This window comes from Tupaia chinensis, unplaced genomic scaffold, assembly GCF_000334495.1.
Source record: "Tupaia chinensis unplaced genomic scaffold, TupChi_1.0 Scaffold000127_2, whole genome shotgun sequence".
NCBI lineage: Eukaryota > Metazoa > Chordata > Mammalia > Scandentia > Tupaiidae > Tupaia > Tupaia belangeri.
The window spans coordinates 3,284,000-3,300,559 of NW_006159596.1; the positions used below are offsets into that span (position 1 = coordinate 3,284,000).

At 40.3% G+C, this 16,560-nt stretch overlaps 1 protein-coding gene across 5 annotated transcripts in view; it reads right to left on the reverse strand.

Moving 5' to 3' along the window:
- Window positions 1–16,560, reverse strand: part of INPP4B (inositol polyphosphate-4-phosphatase type II B) — a 957,317-nt gene that overhangs the window by 475,496 nt on the left and 465,261 nt on the right. For all 5 annotated transcript variants that reach the window (XM_014586328.2, XM_027770341.1, XM_027770342.1 and 2 more), the window contains one exon: window positions 6,133–6,196. The gene's annotated coding sequence lies outside the window, so the exon portion shown is untranslated. The remainder of the gene's footprint in view (window positions 1–6,132; window positions 6,197–16,560) is intronic.

The window sequence follows — 16,560 nt, forward strand, 5'->3', positions numbered from 1 at the left end:
AGAGATCCCTATGTTCCAATATGGCATGTTTAAAAACCTTTCAAAACTTTGCAGTAAGAAAATAAACAATCCATGGGAACCAGCAGTTAGCATAATGGCTATGTCGCTGGACTCCCACGTAGTCGACCATGGTTCGTGTCCCGGACCCAGTGGCTTAAAACTCATGCCTGCGCATATGCGTGCGTGCCCAAGATCCAGAGAGGAGAATGGAGGAGAAGGGGTTGCGGCATGACTATCCCCCCTGGGGGGTGATTTCTCGCTTTCTGTCTCTATGTCTCTCTCTGTCCGTCTGGCAAGTGCACGCGCCCTATAGTGAAAACCTCTCAAAAAAAAAAGAAAAGAAAAGAAAAGAAAAAGAAAGAAAAGAAACAACCATGAGTAAAATGGGTAAATGACTTGAATTGACACTTTGGCAAAAAAACAGAATGAATGAATGAATGAAAGAATGAATTTTAAAAGACTGGTGAACTGGAACCAGCAGATGGCATAGTGGTCATGTTGCTGGATTCCCATGTATTCAACTACAGTTCAAGTTCTGGACCTGGCTGCTTAAAAACTCATCCTGGGTGCATGTGCATCCATTCTTAGAGTCCAGAGAGGAGAATAGAAGAGAATGAATTGGGGCATGGCCATCTCCCCTGGGGGTGATTTCTTACTTTCTGTCTCTCTGTCTCTCTGGCAAGCTCATATGCCCTATACCAAAATCTCTCCTAATTTTATTTTTTAAGAAAAAAGACTGATGAATCTATTTTCTTGTAAACATGTGAGTCAACTTGATCTTTCATAAACTGCAAGCAGAAATGCAAAATAATATGGTCACTTGGGGGAAAATGCCTGGTAGTTTCTTATAAATTTCAACACACACTTTCTATATAACCCAGCAATCCTACTTCTAAGTATTTGCCCAAGAAAAATGAAACATTTAATCACTTAAAATATGGACAGGACTTTTTTTAGTGCCTTTCAAAAAACATCACTAAAGGGACCAGCAGTTAGCATAATAGCTATGTCGCTGGACTCCCACGTAGTGGACCGTGGTTCGAGTCTCGGACCTGGTGGCTTAAACTCATGTCGGTCATGTGTGCGTGTGTGCCCAAGATCCCGAGAAGAGAATGGAGGAGAAGGGATTGCAGCATGACCATCCCCCCTGGGGGGTGATTTCTCACTTTATATCTCTCTGTCGCTGTCTGTCTGGCTAACACACTCGCCCTACAGCAAAAACCTCTCCAAAAGAAAAAAAAAAATCACTAAAACCCCAGAACAACACAAAAATTCTTCGAGTGGTTAAAGGAAAACACACATGGTATTACAGCTCTAAGATTTAATATTACCTAGTAATAGAAAGGAATAAAGTACAGAAAACCGTAACAACAGATGTGAGTCTCTAGTGTAATATAATAAGTGAAAGATGACTCAAAAAGGGATGTACTCCATTTACCTGTCATCAACACGTCATATGATGTTCTAAATAGACAACACGGAATTACAGGGATGGAAACAGAAAGCTGGTTTCTAAGAGTCTGTGTTAGGCAGGAGAGGCTGAGCATGAAGGGATGGCAAGAAGGACATTCCGGGGGTGATGTGAATGTTCTGTCCTTTGACTGTGATAGTAATACAATTGTGTGTGTTTGTTCAAACATAAAGAATTATGCCAGAAGTCCATGTTTCTGTGCACACATTTCTACTCAGTCAATAAAAACAGACTATCTTCTAGCACATAGCATAGCCTTGACTCATTTAGGAAAGAGCCAACAGTCCAGATCATCAAAACCTCAAGACTTAATCAATACACTGAGTTCAGTCTGAATAGGAATAATAAAAGGGGCTCCTTTGTGGTTGGGGTGCAGATAGGGAAGCAGTAGAATCAGCTTCTGGTGGTGGGGGGGCAGTCATCAGCATCATGTGTGTTTTCAAGTCATAAGTCAGGAAGGGAAATGCACGTGAGGTAAGCCGCGGAGGTGACAGACATGAATCCTGGGAATTAGAGTTTCCAGGCCACTCGGCTGTTGTGCCAGGCTCCTGACTTTGAGGACACAGGTGCAAGAATTAAGGACCCATTCAGAAAGCCAGCTGATGTGACCACAGCCCGGTGCTCCTACCGTCTGCTGATCATGGCCTACAAGAATCCCACCAAGGAGGAAGTAAACCGCACTCTGCCAGACCACTCCCTCAGTGGGTGTTCTGGTAAAGGTGAACAGGACCAAGTAGAGAAGGAAAGTGCTGCTAACACAGCATGTGTTTTAGCTTTCCCTGGCTCTGTGGCAGGCTGGGTTTCCAGAGACAGGGAACAAGCGACATCTGAGAAACAAATGCAACGACCAAATTATCTCAGGAAATACGAGGATGTCTTCATGGAGGAGATGGCATCTGATATGAGTTTAAGAGATCTGTACCTACTAATGCGGGGTGAGATGAACGAAAAGGAGGGGATGAAATGAGGGGAAGAAGACGATGACAGACAACAGAAAAGGGAATATTAACAAATGGGAGTACTGAAAATGCACGCAATGACCAAGCTATGACATGGAATATGGATGTGAAGTGGAACTGGCGAACTGGCCCGTCTGCTAGGGATAGTACATGGAGAAGTGGCCATGGGTAGGTGCCCTCTCATTGCATAAAATAAGTCACAGGGAAGCACAACCACTCTTGCTCTGGATGTTAGTTACGGTGCTTGAAAGTTAGAGAATTAGGACAACTTGGGTTTTCTGCTTTCTGGTGCTGTCAGTTCATAGCTTTACTCAATCAACCAAATGTTAACTGAGCATCTATCCTGCCTGGCTGCACACACACTGCTGTATTTCAACACTAATGTTTTATTACACCTCTATCTAGAGTTCACGGTCTGTGTAGCAGAACTTGGAACAACTACAGGAAACACATATTTAAATAAGAGGATTAACAACAGCCAGTGGCATGGTGGTTAAGGTGGTTATGTTGGTCAAATTCCGCATGGCCAATGGTATGGTGAGTCTTGGAAAACAGACCAGGCACATGTGCATACATGCCCAAAATTCCAAAAGGAGAATGAAGGAGAAAGTATTCCAGCATGGTCATCCATCCTGGGAAGTGTTGTCTTACGTCCCCTCCCCCCCTCTGTCTCTCTCATGTGAGTACAGGTACCCTATAGCAAATTAAAAAAATAAAAATAAAAATCTGCCTTTGAGTCTTTGCCTACAGTGTACAGAATTGATAAGCATTTTCTCAATACTTTATATCTGCAGTAGTCTGAGCCAGATATTATAATAAATATTCTCAAAGTTAGCCTTATTGCCTCTTTTACTTCTTTCTCTTTCCTTCATTTTGAGAACTTAATATATTTAGATCTGTGGCTGCATACCAGTCAGTAAATCAAGAGAGAAGCAATGTAAAAATCATACTGAAAAATGGAATTTGAAAATTTCATTAGAGACTGAGAACAGTTACAAAATTTGTCCAGGGTTAGCAGGGAACAAGTTAGGTAGCCAAGATGTAAATGCAGGCTTCAAAATTTAAAACCCTTGTTTTTACACTGAGCAAAATATAGTCCCTACAAACAATAATTTATAGAAATTAAAAAGATTACATATTTGGTTAAGAAAGTTCCTCTTGAAAGAAAAGACAATAAAGTGCAATTTGGTACAAGATAACATGTTCTCAATAGGCCAACCCATGTCACATACGTGGTGACTCCATCTGGTTGGAATATTACATCTGCTTTTCTTCTTACTTTTAAGCTTTCATGTTGTTTTTGTTTTATTTTTTTAAAGCCATTTTCAATTAAGATTTCTAATTCTAAATTTGAGATGCCAAATGACAAGAGTAGTAATTAAAGAACAGCTATCTCTTCTCTTTCTGAGAAGAAACAAGGTCTTTTGTTTCTAAATGATGAAACTCTAGAAAAATTTTCATAATTTTCTTCATTTTTAACAATGTTCAGCTTAATTAAAAGATGCTGGATTGGGCTAAAAAGTCAATGCCTTCTTGCTAAAAACCCTTTTGTGGAATAAACATAAGTCAACCCTAATACTCTGGGTGCCAAAATAATTTTTTTTTTTTTAAGTTTTTGTTATAAGGTACATGTGCTTGAGAGAGAGGGAGGGAGGGAGAAAATATAGAAAGTGAGAAATTACATCCCAAGGGTTTGACATTCCCTTCTCCTCTGGGATTTTGGGCACACATGCACATGCACCGGCCATGATTTCCAATCCACCAGATTTGGGACTTGAACTGCTCAGTTATCCATGTGGAGGATCCAGTGCTCAACCTCCATACCACTTGCTAGCCCTCCTCAGACTTTTATTGCTGCAGATACATAATCTCCACATCTTACGTAAGGTGGAATCATTCTGTAAAGTACTAAAGCAGGCACTGCCCCAACTCATTTGCCTAACTTTGAGACTTTTTTAGGAGTCTAAATTTAGGAAAGTTTTATAAATCAAAGAGAATATACATTTTCAATGGAAAAAATGATTCAGATTAGTTAGCTAAGATGCAAACAGTATTTTTTTGTGGTTTTCCTCTGTTTTACTTAAGAGAACCAGCATTACTAATACTGATATTGAAAACGATTTAGTAAGCTCTTTCTTACTTTAGTGCTTTTTATTGGTGCCAGAGGCTGTATTTTCACATGCAAAGTATAATCAGGGTTTGAGGCAATTAACCATATAATTCAGGTCACTAAAAGCAGGCCAGTCTCTGGTGTAAAAGGAACCTCTTAAAATGCATAGGCCCAAAAGAGAATCTTTTGAAACATTTCCCAATATAATTTTGAAATAGCTTTGGGACATATTAAATTTCATAAAGGTACACACACACACACACACACACACACTTAAATGGATGCCTGTGGGTGTATTTGTTTTAGTTTTTCTTTTTTACTGTAAAACTTCTCAGAAGCTATATGTTAATGTGTCCTTAAAGTTTCTGAGAATGTTGCAGGCTTCAGACATTTTCAAACTTTCTTTATCCCAAATAGTTTCGGGCAGAATATAGCATGGGACTTCGACTCAGTGGAAGGACACATTGAGAAACTTTCTACATAATAACAACTCACTTATATGGTATTGTGTCTAGAGATGAAGTGGGGTAGGGTAGGGTGAGGTGAGGCAAGGTGAGATTTGAAAGCATTTATGTTCGGGGAACCAGGATAGAACATAGAATGGCACCTTGCAGAACTACCCAGAGCAGAAAGCAGCCCAGCACAGCTGGTGTGAATGTGCATCACCACAGACATCAAGCCCTGCAGGACTGGGCCACTTTCCCATATTCGTTTTTAGCCCATATTCAACCAGCTTCCTTTCACACACTTCTGTGACTCTGCTACAGCCACACCGTCCTCCTTTTGATTTGTTTCTTCTCATTTTTCTCATTCTTTTCTTTATTTAATGTTGTTTCATCTGCCTGGGTCTCCGTAGTCTCACAGTGGAGGTCATCGTTTAAATGTCATCTTCCAGAGAAACATCCTCTGTTTACTCAGTCCACAGCGGATCCCTCCCTTGTCTCCTAATATGTTTTCCCACGGAACTCTGCTTTTATTCCTCCCAGCAGTGTTCACGGCTTTCATTCCCACGTCGGTATTTGCTCATTGACCTCATGTCTCTTTCCTTGGACCATAAGCACCACCAAAGCAATAACGGGCAATGCTCATTTTGTCAAATTTTGTAAGAGCCCCTTGTAGATGAGTGTTTCCCATAGAACATGCCTTTCGTGGGAACCAGCAGTTAGCGTAATGGCTATGTCCCTGGACTCCCATGTAGTCGACCGTGGTTCACGTCCCGGACCTGGTGGCTTAAAACTCATGCCGGGCACATGTGCGTGCGTGCCCAAGATCCCGAGAGGAGAATGGAGGAGAAGAGATTGCGGCGTGACCATCCCCCCTGGGGGGTGATTTCTTGCTTTCTGTCTCTATGTCTCTCTGTCTGTCTGGCGAGCGCACACGCCCTATAGCGAAAACCTTTCCAAAAAAAGAAAGAACATGCCTTTAGTTAATACATGCGGACGCTTCATATAACCTGCAGTCACACATATTCTAAGACACCAAATGGGCATTGTGGCTGTAAAATATTTTGGCAATAATGATGGCTAGGAACGCCAATGAATCATCAGTGTAAATGAATATTATGTGTTCATTACAGAGAATGACGTTTGTACCTGATTTTTGTTGTATTCCTCGATAGCTCTGCTTTTTGATTCTTGTCCTGCTGATTTCAGGGCTCTGCAAAAACAACAGGACAAAGTGTTAGGATTTGGTGTTTCACTGGGAATGTCTCTTATTAAAGCACCCATAGATGTATTTAATGTGCTTATAATGCCCATTTTCACAAATGTCACAACTTATCATTAACACAAGATTCATGGAACATGGCTACTTCTCTTTTTTTTTTTGGTATTTTTAAAAATTTATTGATCAATTTTTATGTGCTAGGTACTTTTTTTATTAAAATTTATTTATTTACATTCATTCACTGTACATCATTACAGCATACAAAATGAGATTTTCCATCCAGAGTACACTGTATATTGGCTCAATCAAGCACATCAACATACATGTTATCGTCAGCAAATAATTTTCCATTTCTTGTTTCCTGTATGTTTTGTATTTTTTTTTCCCATCCTTGACTCCCTCTCTCTTACCCTCTGCCATCGCCTCTTCTCCCCCCACACTGTCTCTGGTACATTTTTATTCCAAATTAATCTCCTTCATTCAGTTCATAGAGCTTTCCTGGAAGGAATGAGAGCTGACCCTTATTCACTGCTTATGCAGGCCCGCACCACTCCACACCAAGCTCCATTCTAAGTTACATGAATTAACTTACTCCTTCTGTCCACTAGGCAATGAAAGGTTAACTCAGCAGGCCCAGGTGATTCAAATCCTGCATGTTCTAAAGAAAGGCCTGTCTTCAGAACTGGCCTTGGGTCAACCTCCAGCAGATAACCTCTGAGCTCTTGGCAATAGTCTGCCTGGCGTGAGTGTTTCTGTATTCATGGGGACTTGCGCTTGGCTGGCCCACTCTGACCAGATGAGTTCGTTCTGAAATGGGAACACCTGCTACTGCTAGAGGGGAGGGAGATGGAGCCGGGTGGCTGAGGTCAACCATCTGGTGTGGCCTATTTATGTGACTGACCCTCAGAAAAACTCCGTAGGCCACAACTTGGCTGAGCATCCTGGTTCACCACGTCACTTGTGCATGCTGGGAGCCTTAAGCACATTCCCATGTGATTCCATGGGGAAGGGTTACCCAGGAGTTTGGTCTTGACCTTCACCTCCTGGGCCTTTCCCTTTTCTGCTTCTGTCTGCACCTTTTCACTGTTTCAAAATGCGATTCTGATCACACAGCATTTCTGAGTCACGTGAGTCCTTCCAGCATGTCATTAAGCCTGAGGGTGGTCTTGGGGTTTCCCAACGTAGCCACCCTATCAGAAAGGCACTGTAATTATCCACGCTTGATAAAGAATTTGACGGGAGTGAGGTAACCCAGTCAGAGTGCCACAGCTAGTTTAAGTGTCAATATTTTAAAGTTCTTGCCTTTCTTCCTTCTGTAAACCAGAGACAGGGAGAAAAAGAGAGCCCTCCCAGAACAAAGGTCTTCATGTTGCAAACTAGTCCCAGGTAGCTGGAGTCATGGGCACATGTGTAGCCGTCCTGCTTGGGGAGGGATCGTCTCTGTACCTGACCTAGGACCCTTCCCATGTGGCTCAGCCTTGCAGAGCATTTGCAGTGCTGCTGCACCACCCTCTGGCCCCAGCGTGTCAGTATTCTCATTTGTAACCAATGGTCTGCTTCCAAAGTGAGCAATTTGCCAGTCTGCAAATATTTAACTTGTTACTACATGTGATTCAGTAAGTGTTTCCAAAGATGCATCTAGTCTTACTGCCTATTTTATTACCAGGAATGATAATTTTCAAATTTAAACCTAGTGTCAATTACCAAGATTTCATTATATTGGCACAGAACAATAACCTTCTTAGTTACTATTATATTTTTAATTTGTTACATGGAGCTTTCCCTCTCTAGAGAGAGAGAGGGAGGGAGAGAAAATAAGAAAGCAGCCCCTAAGGGTGATGGCCATGCCACTATCCCTTGTCCTCCACTCTCCTCTTAGGATTTTGGCACACACATGCACATGCCTGGCATGTCCCTCAAGCCGCTGGGTCCAGTACCCAAACTCTGCAGTACGCCATGTGGGATTCAGAAGACCTGACCACCACTCCACCAGCTGGCCCAAGTTAAATTGTCCTCTAACTGCATTACTTTAAAATAAACTTCCTTCCAGGTATATCAACAATGCAGATGAAATTTTCTCATAACTATCATACAGGTTTCTCTAGTCTATATGGATTTTTTTTTTTTTTTTTTTTTGAGAGATTTTCACTGTAGGGAGCGTGCGCTCGCCAGACAGACAGAGAGAGAGACATAGAGACAGAAAGTGAGAAATCACCCCCCAGGGGGAATGGTCATGCTGCAATCCCTTCTCCTCCATTCTCCTCTTGGGATCTTGGGCACGCACGCACACGCGCCCGGCGGGAGTTTTAAGCCACCGGGTCCGGGACACGAACCGCGGTCGACTACGTGGGAGTCCAGCGACATCGCCATTATGCTAACTGCTGGTTCCCTAGTCTATATGGTTTTTAATATTGGTGGATAACAGTACAAAAAGTAAACTTTAGGTTATATAAAGCCTCATTTAATTTTTGAAAGACATATATCTTATTCAATTTTTCTTAAATTTTCATGTTTTCTTTTCCCAGTCTCCCAGCTGGGACTCCAGTCATGCCCCCTCACCCAAGTGTTTCAGATGGCATCTTGCTATGACGCCCAGGTCAGCCTTGAGCTCATGACCCTCCGGCCTCAGCCTCTCAAGTTGCTGAGATTAGAGGTACACACCACCATGCCTGGCCTTTAGAAATCCTCATATTTCTTAGTTTGCTAGTTCCAGAAGTTCTTTTAAGGTAAGTGTTAAAAAGTTTGACATTAAGAGAAAGCATGGAACTTGTCACTCAGTTGCAACGAAACAAAACAAATAAAATGCAAACCATCTATTGATTGTTGAACACAAAACAAAACAAAAATACTATACCAGTTACATAGAAAAGTCATAAGCACATTATAGCAAGCTTTTATTCAGGTAGATTTTGCAAAAGATCCTTCGGTCTAATTAGTCATGGCCCTTAGGTATCTGGGGTAGGACCTTCATTCTAACACTTGAACAAAATCATAATGTATCTCTTGTCTTTTTCAAATCCACCTAAAGCACTGTGCTGAGCTGTTCATAATGGAATAGCAGTGTTCTGTCCTTAACACCAGAACAGACTGCATCTCTCTTCTTGAGATTGCCAGGTGCCATATTCCAACTGCAAATTCGATGTTGTTGTATGGAAGGCAACATAGTCTCTTAGTGTCCAAACGAGCCCCTGAATAATTTGTTAAAACTTAAGTAAAGCATACAGAAGGGCGACACCTCATGCTGTGATGATTAAATACATTCGGTATACACTGCATAATGGTGCAAGTTCAAAGAACAAAAGTTTATGATGCAGAAAGATCAGCCTTGTGACATGAGCCCGAGTCTTCCAGACTCGCGTTTGCCATGTTATTCATCACTTGTTAGTGCCTATCATGAAGCAAGAACCAATATTTACTCAAACCCACTGAAGTGTGTGGTTGCCTTAAATAAACTTTCCCTGAGGTAATGCAAGCAAAAAATATTATTAACACTCGCTACTACTTTCATGATACATGATCAAATACCATGTTTTTCTTAATAAGGTCATAAATATTTTCTTTAAGGAGCATATGCAAAATGCTATTACTTTAAGCAACTGGATGTCAAGCTGAATTGAACATTAGTATTCAGGATTGAACTGTAAAACATTCCGGGACCAGCAGATGGCATAATAATTGTGTCACTGAACTCCCACATGGCCAACTGTGGTTTGAGTCCCTGACCCAGTGGCTTGAAAATTACACTGGGTGCGTGTGTATGTGTGCCCAAGATCTTAGGAGGAGAATGGAGGAGAAGGGATTTTTGCATGGCCATCCGTCCTGGGGAGTGATATCTCACTTTCCCTCTTGATGTCTCTGTCTCTCTGTCTCTCTCTCACTCTCTCTCTGTCTCTCTCTCCAGTGAGCACACACACTCCAAGGCAAAAGCCTCTTAAAAAAATGTAAAACTTGGGACCAGCAGTTGGTGTAATGGTTATGTTGTTGGACTCCCATGTAGTCAACCATCGCTTGAGTCCCAGACCTGGTAGCTTAAATTCACGCTGGGTGGGTGTGTGTGTGTGCCCAAGATCCCGAGAGGAAAATGGAGGAGAAAGGATTGCAGCATGGCTATCCTCCCTGGAGGGGTAATTTCCTGCTTTCTGTCTCTCTGTCCGTCTCTGTCTCTCTGGCGAGCGCATGCACCCTATAGCAAAAACCTCTCCAAAAAAAAAAAAAGTAAAACATTGAAAACAATTAGAATGGCCTCTATTCAGCTTGCACCTTAGACTACTTATATGGGACCTTCTTTGGTCTCTGTATCCAACCCCTTCGTGGCCCTGAATGGGGCTTTCCTCCCCTCCTGTTTCTCCTCCTACCCCAGAATTCTGGTGAGATGAGGATATAGTTAAAGTCAAAAGTAACCAAAAGCCTTTTTCATGTTTCTCCAAGAAAGAAAGCAGGACTTAAGATGCCTCTTGTTGATTCTAGAAAGCCTGGGTGACCCCAGGTCAAGGGCCCCCACTAGCGAAAGGCTTGTAGACATTATCCAAAGGTAGGAGCTGAGGGAGGTGGAGTTTGGAACAGATCTGGTGGAAAGCATGCTGGGTTAATCAGGGAGTGTATGATATAGAAGTCCTCAGGGTTCTGAAAAACTCATACATTTATTCCTAAAAGGTCTAGCATTTAAAACCTGTGTCACAGATCATTTACAGAATTACTAGACCCTGTTATAATAAACTGACTTTAAAATAGATATAAAAATTCAATCTCCAAAAAGCAGCCTTTAAAACTCTTGCCTACATGGTCCCATTTCCTTCCCTTATTATACAAGGTGAGGTAGAATTTAGCTGGCAATGGCGTTATTCTCAACATAATCTTCAGGTCAACTGAAAGACTATATAAAAAAATTGTTATTGGAATTAAAAAAAATTTCAAGCAAAGTCTCTAGATGCTAGGAAAATGTGTAACAATGATTTTTCTATATAACAGCAATAAATAGAAAGTAAAATTCTCAAACTAAATGAATGCAACTCCTAACAGCAGCAGTAATAACCTGAATCACTGCAGCAGTAACAGCAAAATCAGTAAAGCACTTATGAGTAACTCTGTAAAAATTACAGAAGCTATAAAGAGGAACAAGGAAATACAACACATGCATGAGAGTCCAAGTATTTACAATGTAAATACCAATTCTTCCCAAATTAAATTGTATTTTCAACATAATTCCAATCAAATTTCTAATGGGAGTAATTTTACGACCTGTAAAACTCTTCTGAAGTTTATTTGAAGGAAGAGTGGTAGGTCATAAAGAAAATTCCAAACACAAATACTGAGAGGTTGTGCTGTAACGATTAAATACATTTGATCATCGGAAAAGTCATGACATGTTTTTCTATGCAAAAATGCATCATGACTTTTCTGACAACCCAATATTATTGTGACACAATTTTAACAGAGTATAAAAATGGCTCGGAAATTGAGGTATGGATTCTTGGGGAAATGTGGACATCCCAGAAAAATATCACTTTATGAATTCATTCCCTCATTCGACAGCTAACAACTATGTAGTATCTGTCACATGCCAAACACTGGGTTAGTTATTAAAGGGCCAGCACAGTCTTTGCTTGCCCTGAGAGAGGGGTAAAAGAATTACCAGCTATCTTCTAACAATAGAAATTTATATAAATGGGGATTAGCCTCCATAGATGCATAAAGGAAGGTGATCTAAATTCAGTATATGATGAAATAAGTGCCACAAGTTAGTGACAAAAACAAGGAATTATTTAATAATTGAGTCTTTGTGAAATAAAATATATTGTATAAGACAAAGATACAAGTATCAGGTGTAATATTAAAAAAAATAGAAATAAAATGCAACAAAAAAAATTAAGAAAATGAATTGAGGGACCAGCAGGTGGTATGTTGGTTAAGGCACTGGACACTCCCATATGGCCAACCACGGTTCAAGTCCTGGACCTGGTGGTTTGCTTTCTCACTTTCCCTCTCTCTGTCTCTGATCAAATTTAAATAAATTAATAAAGTTAAATAAATCATTCTTTTTTAAAAAAGAAAATAAATTGACTACTTGTATGCTCTTTGGAAAGCTCAAATCTACTTCTATGGCTTATAAATGCTAGAAGAAATTAAATGCCCTAGGATAGAAATCACAAAAGTAGACATGAAATTTTTGCAACCAATGCAATACACCCAGATCTACTTTAAAAATATAAGCATAGAAATACTAAATACCAAATGAGAAATATTCAAAGGATACTTCACAATGAAAAAACAACTCATTAACAAACACCTAGCCTGGACACTCCCATATGGCCAACCACGGTTCAAGTCCTGGACCTGGTGGTTTGCTTTCTCACTTTCCCTCTCTCTGTCTCTGATCAAATTTAAATAAATTAATAAAGTTAAATAAATCATTCTTTTTTAAAAAAGAAAATAAATTGACTACTTGTATGCTCTTTGGAAAGCTCAAATCTACTTCTATGGCTTATAAATGCTAGAAGAAATTAAATGCCCTAGGATAGAAATCACAAAAGTAGACATGAAATTTTTGCAACCAATGCAATACACCCAGATCTACTTTAAAAATATAAGCATAGAAATACTAAATACCAAATGAGAAATATTCAAAGGATACTTCACAATGAAAAAACAACTCATTAACAAACACCTAGCAAATGTTCTAGCTCATTAGTACTCAAGGAAATAACCATTAAAACAATGATTGACACTATTTCATCTAACAAAGTGACAAAAAAGAAAAATAAACGTTCATATTTGATACTATTCTGAGAATGCTTTGAATGTATCGTTTCTTCATCTTAAAAGTGTTGTCTAAGAACTCTGTAAGTATTCCTAAGAAGCATTCTCACCATATATACTTCGCACAAAATCCTAATTTCAGGCTCGTACTATTTTAATATTCACTCAAGCATAATACTCTGGAGCAAATGATGTCAGATATTCACCACAGTGTTAGAGGTACCACAGCCAGCATGCAGAAAACATGCAATGAATGTGTGGATGTTGACTACATAAATTAATGAGCTTGTTTCTTCATCATTTAAATAAACAAAAGGGTAGCATTTAGCTTTTCAAAAAATGAGTTTTCAGGGAACCAGCAGTTAGCGTAATGGCTATGTCACTGGACTCTCACATAGTCGACCATGGTTCACGTCCCGGACCTGGTGGCTTAAAACTCATGCCGGGTGCATGTGCGTGCGTGCCCAAGATCCCGAGAGGAGAATGGAAGAGAAGGGATTGCGGCATGACCATCTCCCCTGGGGGGTGATTTCTCGCTTTCTGTCTCTATGTCTCTCTCTGTCTGTCTAGTGAGTGCACATGCCCTATAGCAAAAACCTCTCCAAAAAAATGAGTTTTCATACCCTTTGATCTAGTAATTCTAATTCTAGGTTTCTATTCTAGAAAAAAATCCTAACTAAAGAAAAAAGTTGTATACCCAATAAATTACTACAATATAATATAGTTTAAGAAGAAAAATAAGAGAAACAGCCTAACCAATGAACAAAAGAGAAATCTTTGGATAAATTGTATTATATTATATTAACTTATTGAAATGTTAGGTGACCATTAAGGTGTTCGGGACTGGCCTGAGTATGGTGGTTAAGCACTGCACACAGGTAGCTGAATCCCACGTGACTGTCCAGGGTTCAAGTCCTGTCCTCAGAACCTGAAATACACTCCAAGCACATGCATGTGCCCAGCATCCTAATGGGACGGAAAACTGGGGGGAAAAAAAGATCGTGCTGTTACCAGGCCCCATTGGGGGTACTTTCTCTCTCTCTCTCTTTTTCTTCCTCTTTCTCTTGCACACACACAGGTACACAACTTCTGGTATTTAAAAAGAAAGAAAGGAAGAAAGACAAAGTGGACCAGCAGTTGGCATAATGGTTATGTTGCTAGACTCCCATGTAGTCGACTGTGGTTTGAGTCCCAGACCTGGTGGCTTAAACTCACACCGGGTGCATGTGCGGGTGTGCCCAAGATCTGGAGAGGAGAATGGAGGAGAAGGAATTGTGGCGTGACCTTCCTTTTTGGAGGGTGATTTCTCACTTTCTGTCTGTCTCTATCTTTTTGATGAGTGCATGCACCCTATAGCAAAAACCTCTCAAAAAAAAAAAAAAAAAAGAAAGAAAGAAAGAAAGAAAGAGTATTTCAAATCAGCCATGACACCCTCTGCGATGGTATTGCCACTCCACAGTTATTCCAAAGCGTTAAATGTAAAAATCAGCATTTAAAATTGTGTACCGTATCTCATTTGTGACTGTGTTATATATAGTACAGCAGGTAAGACTCGGCATAAAATCTCATCCCCAAGAGCCTCTAACTTTACCTCTGTGAACTATTGGGTTATCTGGGAAGTCATAGAAAAACAGAAAAAATATATCATGACTTTCCCAACAACCTAATAGTTCTTTAGTCTCTTTTAAAAGCCTGCTTTTTCATTTATAAAATGGGAAAGCAGTAACAATATTGCCTATCCTTACATGCCTTTTTATTTTTATATTTATTTATTTTATTCATAATAGGGAACTCATGTACAAAAAAGAGAGAATACCCTTGACGGGGTCCTGTCACACGACCATCCCCTTTCTCTAGATCATCAGCAATCTGCACACACACGCCATCATGTTTTCAGCCCACTCTGGAATCCGAACCTGCAGCTGGCCAGGTACTTTCAGCAGCGCAATTCAGTTTGCCACTGATGGCACCACCAGGCTCAGCCCCAGAATGACATTATTTTTGTAGGCAGTAAATTAGATCACCCGAACAGTACTAACAGCGCCTGTCACATAATAAGCATCCAGTAATTGCAGCGGCAGCTTTGAACCATTCAACAAAGATAAAGCCCATGCATACTGCAAAGTCTACATGCCCATATGTCAACGTGTTGGCAACAGTTGTTTCTGTGCGTGGATGTGACTGTCGGGAACCTTTGGAACCTCTCACCTGTGTTTGCCAAGTGTGCCCCAGGACAAGTTCCCACATCACCACAGTCGATGCCAGAAACCACTTCTCAATCTTCCTTACGGGGAAGGTATGACTGTGTGACTAAGCCTTCCTGATACCTTAGGCTAGACTTCAAACCAGGCTTCACCGAACCTACTGGCAACCCAGTGCTGAGAGCTGCGGCTGCTGTAAGCTCTCAGGGCAGTTGGGGCAGAGGCTCCACCCTCAGCACCAGCTTCGGCAATGTGGGTTGAGATATCTGTACCAGCCTAAGTATCAAGTTTTCCTCTAGTGCCGCTCATGCATGTTTGTTCGGGGTTGTAGACCCTGAGAGTGACCTCCAAGCTCAGGTCTCTGTTCTGTAAGAGTTCAGTGGGTCCTAAGCTCTTTTGCCTCAGTCAGCCCTTTCCCCTACAGCACATGCACACAAATATACACATACAGACATGTTTGTATATACATACTATTCTATGACTGCATTGTTATAGACAGAGATATATTGATATTATATAGCAGAAATTGTTTTCAACCTAAAAATTTATTTTTCTTCAGGTTTTAAAAAGCAATTTAAAGAGGCCAGCAGGTGGTGGTTAAGGTGCTGGACTCCCACATGGTCGATTGCATTTCAAGTCCTGGACCCAGGGGCTTGAAACTCACGCTGTGTGTGTGTGTGCATGTGCCCAAAATCTCAGGAGGAGAGTGGAGGAGAAGTGACTGTGACATAGCCATCACCCCTGGGGATGATTTTTCATTTTCTTTTCACTGTCTAAGTTTCTCTGAAGAGCACATGTGCCCTATGGCAATTTTTTTTAAATTATTTATTTATTTATTTATTTCCTTTTTTCTTTATTAATTGTAATTATTTACACATTTAATCACTATAAATCATATAGATTATAAAGACATTTTTACCCAGAATTATATACACCAAAAACTTAAAAAAAATTAATATTTTCATTGGCCCCTGAAAGCATGTGACTATCTCTGTACCTATCAAATATGTCCATCTTGCTAAATGTTTTCAAATAAATTTCTTTTCTCTTTAAACCAGTAAGAGTATATCCTATAGTTGCCACACACACACACAAAAAAAGACAAAGCTTGAGTAAATTTTTACTTTTTCTGATCCTTTTAGGAATTCTCAAATTCTTTGAAAAAGTGTGTATGTTATATTGCTTATCAAAGAAAAAAACACATCTATGAAGAAAAAGAAAAATCCGATTACTACATCACCACTAGCTTAGAACCTAAAAATGAAAAACCATGATCTCAGAGTTTCAAGGTAGAAATGTACTACAAGGATCATTTTGGAAAACAATCTCATGGCTACAATCACCTGTCTTCCATTTGAATCACCTTTATCCTGGTTAACCTCAGCACAGTCAGTGATA